Source organism: Haliotis rufescens, unplaced genomic scaffold (genome assembly GCF_023055435.1).
Source record: "Haliotis rufescens isolate VD_foot unplaced genomic scaffold, xgHalRufe1.0.p SCAF_4, whole genome shotgun sequence".
In the NCBI taxonomy this organism is placed as follows: Eukaryota; Metazoa; Mollusca; class Gastropoda; order Lepetellida; family Haliotidae; genus Haliotis; species Haliotis rufescens.
Genome location: NW_025964112.1, coordinates 25,403,651 through 25,420,201, shown reverse-complemented (window position 1 = coordinate 25,420,201; position 16,551 = coordinate 25,403,651). Strand labels below are relative to the sequence as shown.

The 16,551-nt window shown below is 39.3% G+C and overlaps 1 protein-coding gene across 1 annotated transcript in view; it reads right to left on the bottom strand.

Moving 5' to 3' along the window:
- Window positions 1–13,644, bottom strand: part of LOC124119777 (nicotinamidase-like) — a 78,721-nt gene extending 65,077 nt beyond the window's left edge. Inside the window, exon 1 of the mRNA XM_046482413.2 lies at window positions 13,536–13,644. The gene's annotated coding sequence lies outside the window, so the exon portion shown is untranslated. The remainder of the gene's footprint in view (window positions 1–13,535) is intronic.
- Between the last annotated feature and the right edge of the window lie 2,907 nt (window positions 13,645–16,551).

Below are 16,551 nucleotides of genomic sequence, written 5' to 3'. Positions count from 1 at the left end.
GTGAACTAGGTACATACATGTACTAAATGTGTACTGGGTACATTCTACATGTGAGCTGGGTACATTCTACATGTGAACTGGGTAGATACTATATGTGAACTGGGTAGTTCTACACTACTGAAGTTCATTCCCCTTACACGAATGGGCGACGCGTTGCGCATCCCGTGTGTTCCCCGTTGGTCACTGGTGTGGAACCTGTCCGCCACGCGTGTGATACCCGTGTGCAACGCGTGCCACACTCATTACAGGGGGAACAAACTTTTGACCAAAGGAGGACCCATGTTAGGCTGAACTTGGATGTGGTAACAAGGAGATGATTTATTTATTTCCTGACGAAAAAATGTTAATACACATTTTATTATATGTACTTGCTGGTGTCTCATTTTTAGATGTGACTTTGTTGGACAATATGAGTACTGCTTCTACATGATGTTTTCCGATGGTGTTAAGAGAATACGTGATCCAGTTAAATGTTATTGCAATTCAAATGTGATTTCACATTAAACGTCTGTAGTACAACTTTCAGTGATCATGTTTATGAGGTTCGGCGGAGCATTGTTTTTATTGGACCCTAATTACTTTATGATGGTTGGGTCTCTTTGTCTCAGCTCCATAGCCGTGACGCTGGGAAAGGGCAGCATTGAATTAATGAGAGTAGGTTATATCATGGAGGATACACTTGAGGGAGAGGGTTCTACTAATTACAGTATCTCAGAAAGAAACCTGTAGACGTGAGCGCGGGGTTGTGTGTCAGATGGCCGTTGCATAAAGACCGCCAGGTGAGCTAAAGCAGTGTTGTTTTCACGGGCTTGTTGAATAAATTCCCAGCGCTACTGTCAACATATCCTTTACTTGACCCTAGATGCATCATTTTGGCATTTACAATATATACTCTTCAAAAAAAAAGAAACTTGACATAGATGTAAAACCACTTTTTGCCAAATATCTAAAATAATTACATCAAATGAGAACCAAATAAGTCAAACAGAAAGATGATGTGTCTATAATTCGCGAAAACACATGCAAAGCACATAAACGTAGCGTTTGGGGATCAATTTTACAGTTTCATCCACACGCAACCGCCTGTAAAAAACGTGCAGCACAGGATCCTGCATTCAGGCATGCAGGCCCCCCTGCTGAATGGGTATAAAAATCCACATCAACGGCTGTTCATACAGTCCTTATAACGGCAGTAGAGGCGATGACAGAATGCCAAGACTGAATGCAGCTCAACGGAACAACGCCATTGGGAGATTACAAGCTGGAGCAACTCAGCAAGAAGTAGCCAGGCACTTTGGCGTATCCAGACAGACAATCTCCGCACTGTGGACCCGATACAACAACACCAACAGAGTTGACGACAGACCAAGGTCAGGAAGACCAAGGGTGACAACCCAAGCACAAGATCGATACATACGACACCTCCGACACCGCACTACCACAGCCACGTCTACAACCACACAGATCCCTGGGGTACGCAGAATATCAGATCAAACGGTACGCAACAGACTGAGGGAGGCGGGACTTTTTGCACGAAGACCTGTTCGACGTCATGTATTGACCCCACGTCATCTGGCAGACCGTCTGCTTTGGTGCCAACAGAGGGTTAGATGGGCACGTGCAAGGTGGAGAAATGTACTGTTTACTGACGAGTCCCGTTTCCTACTCACACGTGCTGATGGGCGCGCACGGGTCTACAGACGTCGGGGTGAACGTTACGCCCCAAACTGTGTGCAGCAGGTTGTCCCATTTGGCGGCGGGAGTGTCATGGTATGGGCCGGAATTCATCACGGTGGTAGGACGCCTCTCGTGCATGTGGCAGGTGCACTGACAGGTGTGCGTTACAGAGACTTGATCCTACAGCCTTACGTTCTTCCTCACGTCAACGTTCATGGCGGACAGTTCCATCCGGACAACGCTCGACCGCATATTGCACGTGCTTGTCAGGACTTCTTACAGCACAACAACATCTAAACATTACCTTGGCCAGCCCGGTCACCAGATTTGTCCCCGATTGAGCATCTGTGGGACGAGTTGGATCGACGCGTTCGTAGAAGGAATCCACCGCCCCAAACACTTCCGGCGCTTCTTGATGCACTTCAGCATGAATGGCACCACATCCAACAGCATGTTATTGACAACTTGATTGCATCTATGGGTCGTCGGTGTCAAGCGGTGATTGATGCACGTGGTGGGCACAAGCGATACTGACATTTTCTGTACCCCTGTGACATTAACTGTATCGTGTACGTGTGTCTGTCTAGTTGACATGATTAATGTTTTGAACATTGTGTACATTTAACTTCAAATAGTGTTTCAATTATGGTTTCTGTGTCCTATTTTGAAACAATCGCATTATATTACATTTTGAAAGTCAGTGTCAAGTTTCTTTTTTTGAAGAGTATATATCTTTTCAACGTACATTAGTGGTTTACTTGTCATATCTTTTAGAGTATTTGTCAATTGTGTTGAGCTTACAAGCAATAATTGTAATTTTTTTGTGGTGACATGTCTCATTAAAACATGAAGTAAATACGATAGCAAATAATTATATTTGAATCGCATTAAAATACAATGATAACAAGATACATATGTAACCCTAAAGCCTGTGTTCAATGTTCATAGCCAGGAGAAAAACTGATTACACAAAGAGAAGACTCTTGCACTTACTTATATGTAGAGACATCATCTGAATATGACTATATATGTAAATGTTACGATACTGTACCTATCTTCACGAATTATTAAAAAATGGGCATAAAGTTCACGGAGACGAAGGCTATAGATACAATACCATATTCGATTTTGTAGGTTATAAAGTACATTATTTGATAATGAATTCAGTTATTGATATCTAAAAACCGATTTGCTATATTAATAAACATTTCATTATAAAATGAAGTAAAATTTGTGACATAAATTCATTCGTTGGTAATAAATTATTGATATCAAATAACTTAAAGGAATAAATAGTAAAAAGGCGCCCTATATATTGTTCTTTGTGGATTGTATTAAGTAACACGACTGCATCACGGTTAAACACCTAATTGCTAGTCTTTTTTCTGTACCATCATTTCTTTCATCTTATGCAAAAACTGTTTAAAAATGGAAACATATAATTAGCCAAAGCAATAATACTTACCCGACCTGCGTTTATTAATCCCTCTGTCAGTATTATCGTTAAAATGTGTCTACTTTTAAGTGTAAAGACTTATGCCATACATCGTACTGATTAAGGAATGACACATCACCGTAAGATATATGTACCCGATATACATGCAGGGGCGGTCGGGTAGCCTAGTGGTTAAAGCGTTCGCTCGTCACGCCGAAGACCCCTTCTCGATTCCCGACATGGGTACAATGTGTGAAGCCCATTTCTGGTGTTCCCCACCGTGATATTGCTGGAATATTGCTAAAAGCGGCGTAAAACCATACTCACTCACCATAGAGCACAACGGTACTTTGATTCTATAGCACAAAAAATCGTTACCCCGAATTACTGAGTAACGGTTCATCCCTTGTTTTCAGACGTGACATTCAGACAAGTCAGGTGTGACAGTTATCACAATCTCATCGGTTATAAAGATTTGATACATGCCGACTGACACTATTGACTGACAACAGATCAATACACACGCTTCCTATTCAGTATGTTTGTATGATTACATGGCTGTGTGTATGCATGGTATGTATGGCTGAATGTATGATTACATATATGTATGTAAATTATGTGTGTGTATTTATGTGTGTGTGTGCGTGTGCGTAAATGTATGTGTAAATGTATGTAAGCCTAGATTACAAAAAAATGCTTCGGTCCCGGGAAAGAAGCCTACTCTCGCATTTGGTCACAAGAGCTGAAACTTCCTTCGCGGAATAATTCTTAAATAAAGCGAGTGGAGCCGAGTAAGCTTAGGGGTTATCGGCTGGTGTGTGAAAACAATGCTTCAGAAAGATCGACGTCCTGTCCCTGTGAACAAACTTACAGATTACGGATTGAACACAAAAAGGGTCTGCCAGGTTTCTTAATGCTTAATTACTTTGGCTGGAGAATATGTTTCTTGTACAAGCGCTATAAAACATGTTAACATCACAATATATGAATGTTGAAGAAGTTGGGCTTCACTCCAGTTTCCCTTTATTTAGCAGGCCCACCATACTGAAAAACAGCCTAACTGTCTATATAGAGGTTATCACGCGAGTGTGTTTGGGGATGGTAAATATCCTGCATTAGGAATAAACATTGTATTTAGCGAGCCTTGGCGAGCTAAATACATAGTGTTTATTCCTAATACAGGATATTTACCATCCCTAAACACACAAGCGTGATAACCTCTTTATCATATAATGTCATTCTTTAATTCTGTGCTTTAAAATCGCTTTCCCTCTCTCACAAACATTACCGAAACATTGCGAGTTTTCCTGGAATGCGCGCATTAATATTTATTACGTCACAGGGTAAGTGATGTGTCAGTAGGACTGTGACAGTAGCCAATATAGTTCCAACTGAAATCTGTTTCATATACAGTGGCGAAGCAACTTATACGCAAAACAACAGTTGTTTTTAATTGCCTTTCGTGGCAATCCATCGGTCTGTCCGCTAGAGTAACTGCCCTTTGTCAAAGGGAAGCTACTCTAACCCTAGTCTATGAGTCACGGCCACGGTCAGACGTTGTTGACAGTCGGTCTGTCCTTTCATAACGTTAAGAAGTGTAGTCAGATGTTCACACAGCGACAAATCGAAACAAGGTAACAGTTCAAACATATTTCGGCCGAATCCAACCATTTTGATTTGTGGAGAAGGTTTCAAGCCACAGAGATCTACAAGCACAGATATGGCTACTGATCCCGCTTGGCTAGGCCTCGTGCCCTCGCAAAATTGTTTCGAAATTTATATCTCGAAAGTTGCCAAAACTTATAAAATGCCCTAGCTACGTCACGGTTAGACACTGATTTTCAGTATATTAGACTGTTCGTTTGATAATGATAGCAATTATCCCTGTAGTTTATCCAGATTCACGATGGTTAATTCTGAATCGATCGCCGAATGACGAGGGCGACGCCATGTTTGTTTATAAACAGTGAAAGTAGTCCTACTTGACCTTTGGTATTTGCATCTCTATCCGCATATGACCCCAACGGATATCGTTTTTATCCGTTGGCTTTATCCTGCCGAGAAACCTACCCATTATATGATAAAATACTATATCCTGCTATGCTTTACATCTAACACAGCTATACAGTACTATCATATTAGGCCTCAATCTTATCTTTATTTAAAATCTTCTCCCTCTGTAACACAATCCATATGTTCTAGTATTATATTAAATATATCCCTATTTACATATATACATCATTTATAATTCATAGTCAACATGTATACTTATAAATCTTTACTATACTCAGTAATGTAATGTAATGTAATGTATTACTTTAAACTTTTCCCCCTACAATTAAGTATGGTGGTTTATATTTATTAAGCATATTATTTATTATTCGAGGGCACGAGTGGCCCAGTCGTCTAAGGCGCTGCGATCCGCTGTGAAGAGTGGCGTCCCTTGGGCACGCCAGAAACCTACACTTGTGGGTTCGAATCCCGGTTCGCCCCGATTATGTTTCTAGGTTTGTCAGCACCATACCCGTGCTCGTATGTTTCACCGAAGAGGTAAACGTCTGAGACCTGCATCACTTGGGGCTTTCCTCCCACATTAAGCTGACACATGCACGCCGCGATATAACTGGAATACTGTTAAAGTTGGGGTTAAACCAAACTCACTCACTATTTATTATTCAACCTCACCTACCCCGTTGATGTAAAACCTAAAAATTGATGATGATAATAGATGAATTTTAATGCAAAACGCGCTGCATGTGAAGATAAATTTAAATACGTTTGACACATTGACATATTTCAGCACCTTTTTAGCGGTAAAGTTAGATGCATTTAAACGTCAGTGGCATATAACCGTTAAAATTAAAAGGACTACAAAAAGATGTATTTCTTAGAATAGAAGGTCCATAAGGGTATTTAGTGAAATACCGTAACTCGTTACGAAAAAAGAGGGTGTTATTCTGATATTACCCACTATTAATATCTGGACGATATTGGAAATGAATATAGACTGTCATATTGTCTGACTGCAGATAGGATTTGTTATATTTAAATCACTGGGAGTTTCATATTAGGGGTTGTGATTTTTATAATATCCCAAATGATCCTGCTGAGTATTGGTGCTTAGTGATGTCAACATCACAGGTAACATTTTATTATTAGGGGAAATTGGTAGTGAGTGTTCCCTACACCCATCATTATCTTAAGGAAAGAACATTAGTTTATTGTATGGATTATATAAAGATCTCACTAAGTATATGTTTTGCATGCTTGCCAGAGGGGGTTAAGGGAGAAAGGAAATATTTTCCTGAACGTTTCAATAACTAGTGGAGGAAACTGGAAATGGCTGAACCTCTAGATAGCTTCAAATCCGTGATAGATTTGACAGACCTCACAGGGTAACATTCAACAGGCTCATTACCTTGTGATCATGTTAACGTTTTTCTTAACAGTTTAGAAGAAGAGAAGAAATTTGAAGTGAACTACATTTGAAAATGAGAGAAGTAATTAATAGTCTAATCTTTAATCTTTATTTCACATACTGAAGAGGCCACAGGCCTATAGTACAAGTTGAAGAATATACAGTTTTATACAATTTATGTACATATCTCACCAGATCACCTCACGTCATTCCACCTCGCATTTCAACGCAGTCACATAATTTCACACATTCAGTACAATACCATACCCTGTAATTTCATAATTTCTATATTACCATATCACAACTTGTTATATCATACAACATATTCTATAACATCATATCATATTGTATCATTATTATAAGATCATACTATATAGTATTATTTCATATAACATTATCATAACATACTATACATACCATCGTACCATATATCACAACTATATTATATTAATAGTCAATGTAAATAAATCTCTCTGTTCAGTAAAAAAACAGTTGTTATTTAAGAACTTTAAAGAGGAGTCCCACACCTTCTCTTACTCTGTTATGACATATTATGTCAAAGTGAAAAAAAACAAAAAAACATTAAGCATTCTCCATGGACTTGTATATTTGCTTATTGTTGATATACATGTGTTCAGATTAATTAAAACACATACTACATCAACTATAAATTTCTGTGAATGCGTGTCATAATGCTTCATATGAAAGCAAAATTGTGTATTTAATTAACCTCATCTCTAATGTCAGTGACTGATTTCAAACCGCATGTCTTGGTGTTACACAGCCAGTGTCCCAACTCTTGTCTATCTACTTTAATGTGCGATCTAACGTTAAAACATTTCAGGTCATAGACATCCTCTTAGACACAGCAGATGCGTTCTGGACATATTATCTTTCGGCTCCATAGTCTGTACTGTCTTAAAATTGACTCTATTGGTCTTCGGATGTCACGTCTCGTACACACAAACAGGACCGTTTAGCCTACATAAGGAATGTAGCAGGCAGTGGATCTTCCAGTTGGCTGACTTGCTGTTGGTAATATCCGTTTTCTTTTAGCAAATAGAGATAGTTAGTAACAACAATATACGATATACAACGAATACTTGCACAACTATCACAAAACCATTCGACACTGACACCGCATCAAACCCCGCGGTAGACTGGACACAGTTATGTGAAACCCTGGACAACCCTGTTTGTTGTCTAATAAATGCTGGGCAGTGCCATTGATCTTGTCTGTAACCATGCACGTACACGTAGTAGGAGTAAACGATGATCAGGGTGGTCTGGAAATAATCAACATTCTTTCTTGTTGCATATCAAGGCACCAATTCATCGGTCACGTGGTTTTGTAATGTATGTGTGTGCCCAGTGTATCCACAATTAACGAGAACGTTTCATATATACAAAAATGTATTTGCGTCAGTGTGGTTTATCAACACATGTATAACGCTTATTCACGGTTGGATGTGGCAGAATGAAATTCAACATTATGATAGCGTCAGCAGGGATAATAGAGGTCATAAGAAATAACTTTATTTGCTTTTCTGGCCGCAGACATTTTTAACACACTTATTCTTTTACTATTAAACAAACTGTGGACTTTGAAGACATGTTCGCTTATTGTGATAGCATCGAGGTACAAAATCATATCAATCTCTGAAATCCACGAGCATAGTTGCTGTCAAACATAAGAACATAATCAGGGCGGCCAGTTTTGACTTGTCGTGTGCCATAAAGTGAGTTAAAACATGTCCAAAGCCATTGACCCTACACTATAGGGTCATTTACTGCAACGTTCTAACTGTCAATGGTCTTAACAGAACCATAACATTTGTTATAAATCGACTCACTGTCTCCATGTCTTAAGTTGTTAATCGGTAACTGCGGTCCAAATTTATCAACTTATTCATCTATTGTTGCAAACTTGACCGATTTGTTTACACAATAAAAATTCTAATTGATCATGAACTACTGGGGCAGTCAAGAACCTGTATAAGAAATGTGAAACCAGCCATGTTACATGTTGTCCAAAACGCTGGCAATTATTTCGCGGCAATATAACTGATAAAATGCTGATGTGACGTGACATATAAACGTACCCACAGACAATACATTTTTCAAGAGAGTGTAGCACAATTTTATTGATTTTTTTTTTAAAATTTGATAAACTACAATAATATAAATATCAAAATTCATCATCACTTGTCAAGTTATCAAAATGTCACCAGTTGGAAGATGTCACAGATAAAGAAAGATTCTAACTAAGTTTGATCGTCACAGGTTTATCCCCAATTTGCCAGCACACTGCATAGGATTAACAGTTACTGTGAGTGAGTGAGCATTGTTTTACGCCGCATTTAGCAGTTACTGTGTTTATACAAGCACAGAAGTCATGCCAAAAACGCTCACAGTAGTTACTGAGACAGACAGACAGACAGACACACAGATGTATTCGGTAATGTGGGCCATATGGCCTATATTACAATGTCAGTACAATATAAATTTAGTCACGTTTTTCTAAATTTATATATCTTATACAGGTATACAGAAGTCAGTTTTATTACATTGACATTTTTGCAGTTAAGAATATTTGGAAGTGACAGGTAACCGTCATACATATCCTGTCGTTGAGTAACATAATGATTCCGTAAAGCCTGGTAATAATCACAAGTGAAAAAGACATGATCTTCATTTTCAATACAACCCTTGTTACAATATCTACATACACTATTTTCATTATCTGAGGGTTTTTTACGTAGAAACTGAACATTAAAATTATGTAAGCTAATCCTAAATTTACCAAAGGATCTTCTGAGAGATTTATCCTGCAAAGAATCAATTTTTAAGATCTGTCACCCAACTGTGCTTACCTTTCTTATCTAGCTTTTTAAGGAAGTAATAACATTGTACAGGAAATCTATTTGATCCCATGTGCAATAATTTTAGCAAATATTTTATAGCTCTGATCTGACTCTGGACAAACATATAGTGGCGGCCAGTTTCCCTAAGATAGCTGTGTTTGAGGCATATTTACCTTCACCAAGAAAATATTTAAAATATGAAGTGTGAACTTTCTCTATACATGCAAAATACATTAGCCCCAAAATTTCTGCACCATATAAAAGTATAGGACTTATTTTACAATCAAATATTCTACAAGCTGTGGAAAATGATAAGAATGAATTTTTTTTGGAATAATTTATAAACAGGGATGCATGCCTTAACAGCCTGGGCTGCCAGATTCTCACATGATTTCGTCCAAATCAGTCTAGATGAAAATATTACCCCCAGATATTTATAATATGAAACAGTTTTTAATAAACGGCCGTTATAGTACCATTTTTCAAAGCGATTTAAAATACCCCTATTTCTAAAAACTACAATTTCTGATTTTACTAGTATTTTTGTATATCAAGGTTTTTAATACCGAGTGAAACAAAGACGAGTGCCAGCCTACACTGGAAATGGTATATGCTGCATGTCCAGCCTCCATCAACACCTCTAGTTATCTTTTCGCGATTCCGAGCCTTGCGCATAATCATTGTCATGACCTGGTTGAGTGACTTCGTTCCATCAACGTGAAAGGATTACCCGCAGAGAAAGAAAATATTAAAATCCTAAAGATATCCTATCCACACGGTATAAGTACTCACAACCAATTTCCTCTCATCACCTTTGGTTTCCCCAGCAAGACTCACCATGGTCAATGTAAAAGTCACAAACCCTAACAAGATTCTGTCTACATGGTCACACCCGGTGATTGTAAAGATCTCAAATTCTATCAACAGTGAGACAACATGGCTGTTCATATTCATGATCATTTCCAATATCCTCTTAGAATCAGTGATAAATGTAAGAGTCCCACACAGAACTTTCTCTAAATAATTCTTACAAAATACCAAACAGAAAGTGGGATGTGGGAAAATGGGACATATTCCTACATGAAATAATAAGACATAAGTAGTGTTGACTGCTCTATCATGATTGTATTATCTAAAGCATAAATTTGGCGAACGAAAAACATTATATTTGCAGTCACCTGGAATGACTCATGTGGGCAAAACTTAAAACGAATATGTCCGCAATCCACAAACAATCTCTCCATTAATGGCAAACATTTACCAACCCGCGACAATCGTGTCAACTCGGGTGTTCCCCTAGCAATAAACTCGCTTCAAAATTCACTAGTGTTCTGCTGTCGGGTAGACACAACGGCTAGACTGCACCCTCGTGGAATTGTTCATGCCATAAAAGTCCAGCAACCGAACACTAATTAAGACGGACCGACCTTGTGTTTATGGTCTGGTGAACACAGGTCAATGGCCGCTAATTGACTCAAGATTCACATCTCACTGTTTTGATTTATCTCACTATTCATTTGATATACTTGCCAACTTCAACTGAAACCCGGTCCCGTGTTACACGCATGGCACATGCATGTGCAACGAGTGACCCACGCGTGCTCAACGGGTTGCACACGCGCTGCATACGCGTGTTGAACGGGTGCTCGGTCCGTGTGTAACCCGTTGAGCACCCGTGTCACATGCGTGTTACACTCGTTCTCAACGCGTGTGAGGGGAATGAACTTTTAGGCAGTAGTGTACATGTGAACTGGGTAGATACTTTATGTGAGCTGGGTACATACTACATGTGAACTAGGTAGATACTACATGTGAACTGGGTAGACTCTACATGTGAACTCGGTAGATTTAACATGTGATCTGGGTAGATTCTACATGTGAACTGGATACATACTGCATCTGAACTATGTAGATGCTACATGTGAACTGAGTACATACTACATGTGATATGGGTACATACCACTTGTACTTGTGAAGATCCGTGGTAGAATAGGTCTTCAGCAACCCATGCTTGCCGTAATTGGCGACTATGCTTATCATAACAGGCGACTAACGGGATCGGGTGGCCAGACTCGCTGACTTGATTGATGCATGTCATCTTATCGCAGTTGTGTGGATCGATGCTCATGATATCAGTCACTGGATTGTCTGGTCCAGACACGATCATCTACAGACTGCCGTCATGTAGCTGGAATATTGCTGAGTGCGGCGTTAAACAACAAACAAACAAAACAGAACATATTCCTTGTGATCTGGGTACATACTAAACTGAGGGCCAAAAGAAACGTTACCAACATTAAATGATTTGCCACTTTGAAACAAAGATGCGAACCTGTTCAAAAACAGCAAAGAACACATCTCACGAATACAGCCTTCATGTTCTCTGTCGTTCTTTGCACGTGCTTTGCGGATTTTGGGAGATATTGGTGTTTTTCAGCAATTTTTAAAAACATTCTGTCCCAAATTATCGTGCAATTTCCGGGTATAAATTAGGCACGGATCTGTTCCCTATCATTGGTTGCGATGATTAACACCAACGAACATGCCAAGACTGACCGCTGTCCAGAGGGAGCGAGCCATAGGTATGCTGCAGATGGGAGCGACACAGAGAGAGGTTGCCATTAACATGAACTGCTCCAAGATGACCATTACCAGACTGGTCGCACGTCTCCGACAGACTGGCAGAATCGCAGACAGACCACGGAGTGGCAGACCAAAGGTCACGACCCCGCAGGATGACCGCTTTTTACGGGTACTTCATCTGAGGAACAGATTTCTTACTGTGACGTCATCAGCAACCAACAGCTTAGGACATCCGGTCAGCAGACAAACAGTGACCAGACGACTACGACATTATGGTCTCCGGGCTTATCGCCCTTTCAAGGGCATGACCTTGACCCGTCAACATCGACGTGCCAGATTGACGTGTTGCAGGCAAACTCAGCGATGGCAACAAAAGAAATGGCGGCAAGTGCTGTTTAGTGACGAGAGCAGGTTCCAACTCTTCAAACCTGATGGGCGGACGCGAGTTTATCGACGACGTGGTGAACTTACGGCTCCTTGTTGTGTCCAGGAGGTGGAACCTTTAGGGGGCGGAAGTGTGATGGACTGGGGCGGCATTTGCGCTGACGAGAAGACGGAACTTGTCAGCATCGAATGCAATCTGACAGCACAAAGCTACATTGACAATATCTTACGGCCAGTGGTCCTTCCTTTCATCCAGAGTCAATAACGGACGGTGTTCCAACAAGATAACGCCACACCCCATAAAGCCGTATTACTAGAGACTACCTTAACGCCAACAACGTGACTGTCCTGCCGTGGCCAGCTCGATCACCAGATCTGTCACCCACAGAACATCTCTGGGACAAGCTGGGGCGTCGTCTTCGGAAACGTCAACATCCTCCCTTCACGAGACAAGCGTTGATCGTTGCCCTCCGTGAGGAATGGAATCGGATACCTGCAGTCGATGTGAGGACGCTTGTCTACTCAGTTCGACGCCGCATTCGAAGATGCATTGCCGCTCATGGATGTCATATCCTGTATTGAACGGTCTGGGCCGTAGTCACCTTAAAGTTGTAACCAATGTTGTTGATCGAATTTCGGACGAATGACCCCTTGTCAAGAAATGTCCCTGTTGGAGGTCAAGGACTTTGTTGTTGAATTAGTAAATTCGCATTTTACTGTTCTGAATTATGAATTTCTTCAGTACATTTGTTATTGCTGCTTCAAATTGTGTTGGTCATATTTTATCTTAGAAATATCGTTGGTAACGTTTCTTTTGGCCGTCAGTTTATATCAGATCTGGGTACATATACTACATGTCAACTGTGTATATACTAAATGTGCACTCGGTACATACTACATGTGATTACGAACTCGTACGCAATGATATAAAGGCACAACTCGGCATGTGCTCAAATTTAACCGACAACATTGTTATCGCATCTACATTTGTATCAAATAATTGTGTTAAAATGTTCAGTTCAGAAATGTGCGGAGGAACCGCTCTTCAATACAGGTTATTTGTAGACGCAGCGTAATTCTGCATCTCAAGATAAACGTGGCTGTAATAGCAACAGGGATACTGTACAGAGTAAACACAACAGAGGCAGTTACAAAAAGATATGGAAGTGCTTACCATGACCTTTGAATCAGACCACACACTGACTGTGTCCTGTTTGCCGCACGACTCCACTGTACAGAGCCGATACCGATAGTTTCGCCCGCATGACGTAGTTGGCCCGCTTTGATACGTGAGAAATTTGGACGTTAGACTTACACAAGTCTCTAAGGCAATAATTATTAGTTTACGTCATAATTTCTATAAATAATTATGTAAATAATAAGAACAAGTTGTCCCTAAAAGAGACTAGAGTCCTTAGAACTGTCCACATATCTAGACTTGTCTATCAGGAGGATAGTATTACTACACATTTATGGACTTCTCTTTCAGTACAGTCTTGGAAAAAGGCTTTTTGGACGTAAACATTAAAAAAATGCACAGTGAAGGGGAACAGTTATGTGTCACAGTGTAGATCAGGCAATACGTGTTGCGTTATTTAGATCAGACATGAGATGCGATATTGTAAATCAGGTAAAATGTAGATCAGGCATCAGAAGTTACGATGCAGATCAGCCATCAACGGTTACAGTGTATATGAGGCATCATATGTTACTGTGTAGATCAGCCATCATATGTTACTGTGTAGATCAGCCATCATATGTTACTGTGTAGATCAGGCATCATATGTTACTGTGTAGATCACACATCATATGTTACAGTGTATATGAGGCATCATATGTTACTGTGTAGATCAGCCATCATATGTTACTGTGTAGATCAGCCATCATATGTTACTGTGTAGATCAGCCATCATATGTTACAGCGCAGATAAGTAAGCATATGTTATTCTGTAGATCAGGCATCATATGTTTCTGTGTAGATCAGCCATCATTACTTACAGCGCAGATAAGTAATCATATGTTATTCTGTAGATCAGGAATCATGTGTTACTGTGTAGATACGTCATCATATGTTACTGTGTTGATCACACATCATATGTTACTGTATAGATAACACATCATATGTTACTGTATAGATCACACACCATATGTTACTGTGTAGATCACACACCATATGTTACTGTGTAGATCAAGTACCTTATGTTACTGTGTAGATCATGCATCATATGTTACTGTGTAGATCATGCATCATATGTTACTGTGTAGATCATGCATCATATGTTACAGTGTAGATCACACATCATATCTTATAGTGTAGATCACACATCATATGTTACTGTGTAGATCACACATCATATGTTACTGTGTAGATCAGCCATCATATGTTACTGTGTAGATCACACATCATATGTTACTGTGTAGATCAGCCATCATTACTTACAGCGCAGATAAGTAATCATATGTTATTCTGTAGATCAGGAATCATGTGTTACTGTGTAGATACGTCATCATATGTTACTGTGTTGATCACACATCATATGTTACTGTATAGATAACACATCATATGTTACTGTATAGATCACACACCATATGTTACTGTGTAGATCAAGTACCTTATGTTACTGTGTAGATCATGCATCATATGTTACTGTGTAGATCATGCATCATATGTTACAGTGTAGATCACACATCATATGTTACTGTGTAGATCAGCCATCATTACTTACAGCGCAGATAAGTAATCATATGTTATTCTGTAGATCAGGAATCATGTGTTACTGTGTAGATACGTCATCATATGTTACTGTGTTGATCACACATCATATGTTATAGTGTAGATCACACATCATATGTTACTGTGTAGATCACACATCATATGTTACTGTGTAGATCACACATCATATGTTACTGTGTAGATCAGCCAGCATATGTTACTGTGTAGATCACACATCATATGTTACTGTGTAGATCATGCATCATATGTTACTGTGTAGATCATGCATCATATGTTACAGTGTAGATCACACATCATATGTTACTGTGTAGATCACACATCATATGTTACTGTGTAGATCACACATCATATGTTACTGTGTAGATCACACATCATATGTTACAGTGTAGATCAGCCATCATATGTTACTGTGTAGATCACACATCATATGTTACTGTGTAGATCAGCCATCATATGTTACTGTGTAGATCATGCATCATATGTTACTGTGTAGATCATGCATCATATGTTACTGTGTAGATCATGCATCATATGTTACTGTGTAGATCAGCCATCATATGTTACTGTGTAGATCAGCCATCATATGTAACAGTGTAGATCAGCCATCATATGTTACTGTGTAGATCATGCATCATATGTTACTGTGTAGATCACACATCATATGTTACTGTGAAGATCAGCCATCATATGTTACTGTGTAGATCAGCCATCATATGTTACTGTGTAGATCATGCATCATATGTTACTGTGTAGATCATGCATCATATGTTACTGTGTAGATCAGCCATCATATGTTACTGTGTAGATCACACATCATATGTTACTGTGTAGATCAGCCATCATATGTTACTGTGTAGATCATGCATCATATGTTACTGTGTAGATCATGCATCATATGTTACTGTGTAGATCACACATCATATGTTACTGTGCAGATCAGCCATCATATGTTACTGTGTAGATCATGCATCATATGTTACTGTGTAGATCACACATCATATGTTACTGTGTAGATCAGCCATCATATGTTACTGTGTAGATCACACATCATATGTTACTGTGTAGATCAGCAATCATATGTTACTGTGTAGATCAGCCATCATATGTTACAGTGTAGATCAGCCACCATATGTTACTGTGTAGATCACACATCATATGTTACTGTGTAGATCACACATCATATGTTACTGTGTAGATCACACATCATATGTTACTGTGTAGATCACACATCATATGTTACTGTGTAGATCAGCCATCATATGTTACTGTGTAGATCATGCATCATATGTTACAGTGTAGATCAGCCATCATATGTTACTGTGTAGATCACACATCATATGTTACTGTGTAGATCAGCCATCATATGTTACTGTGTAGATCATGCATCATATGTTACTGTGTAGATCACACATCATATGTTACTGTGTAGATCACACATCATATGTTACTGTGTAGA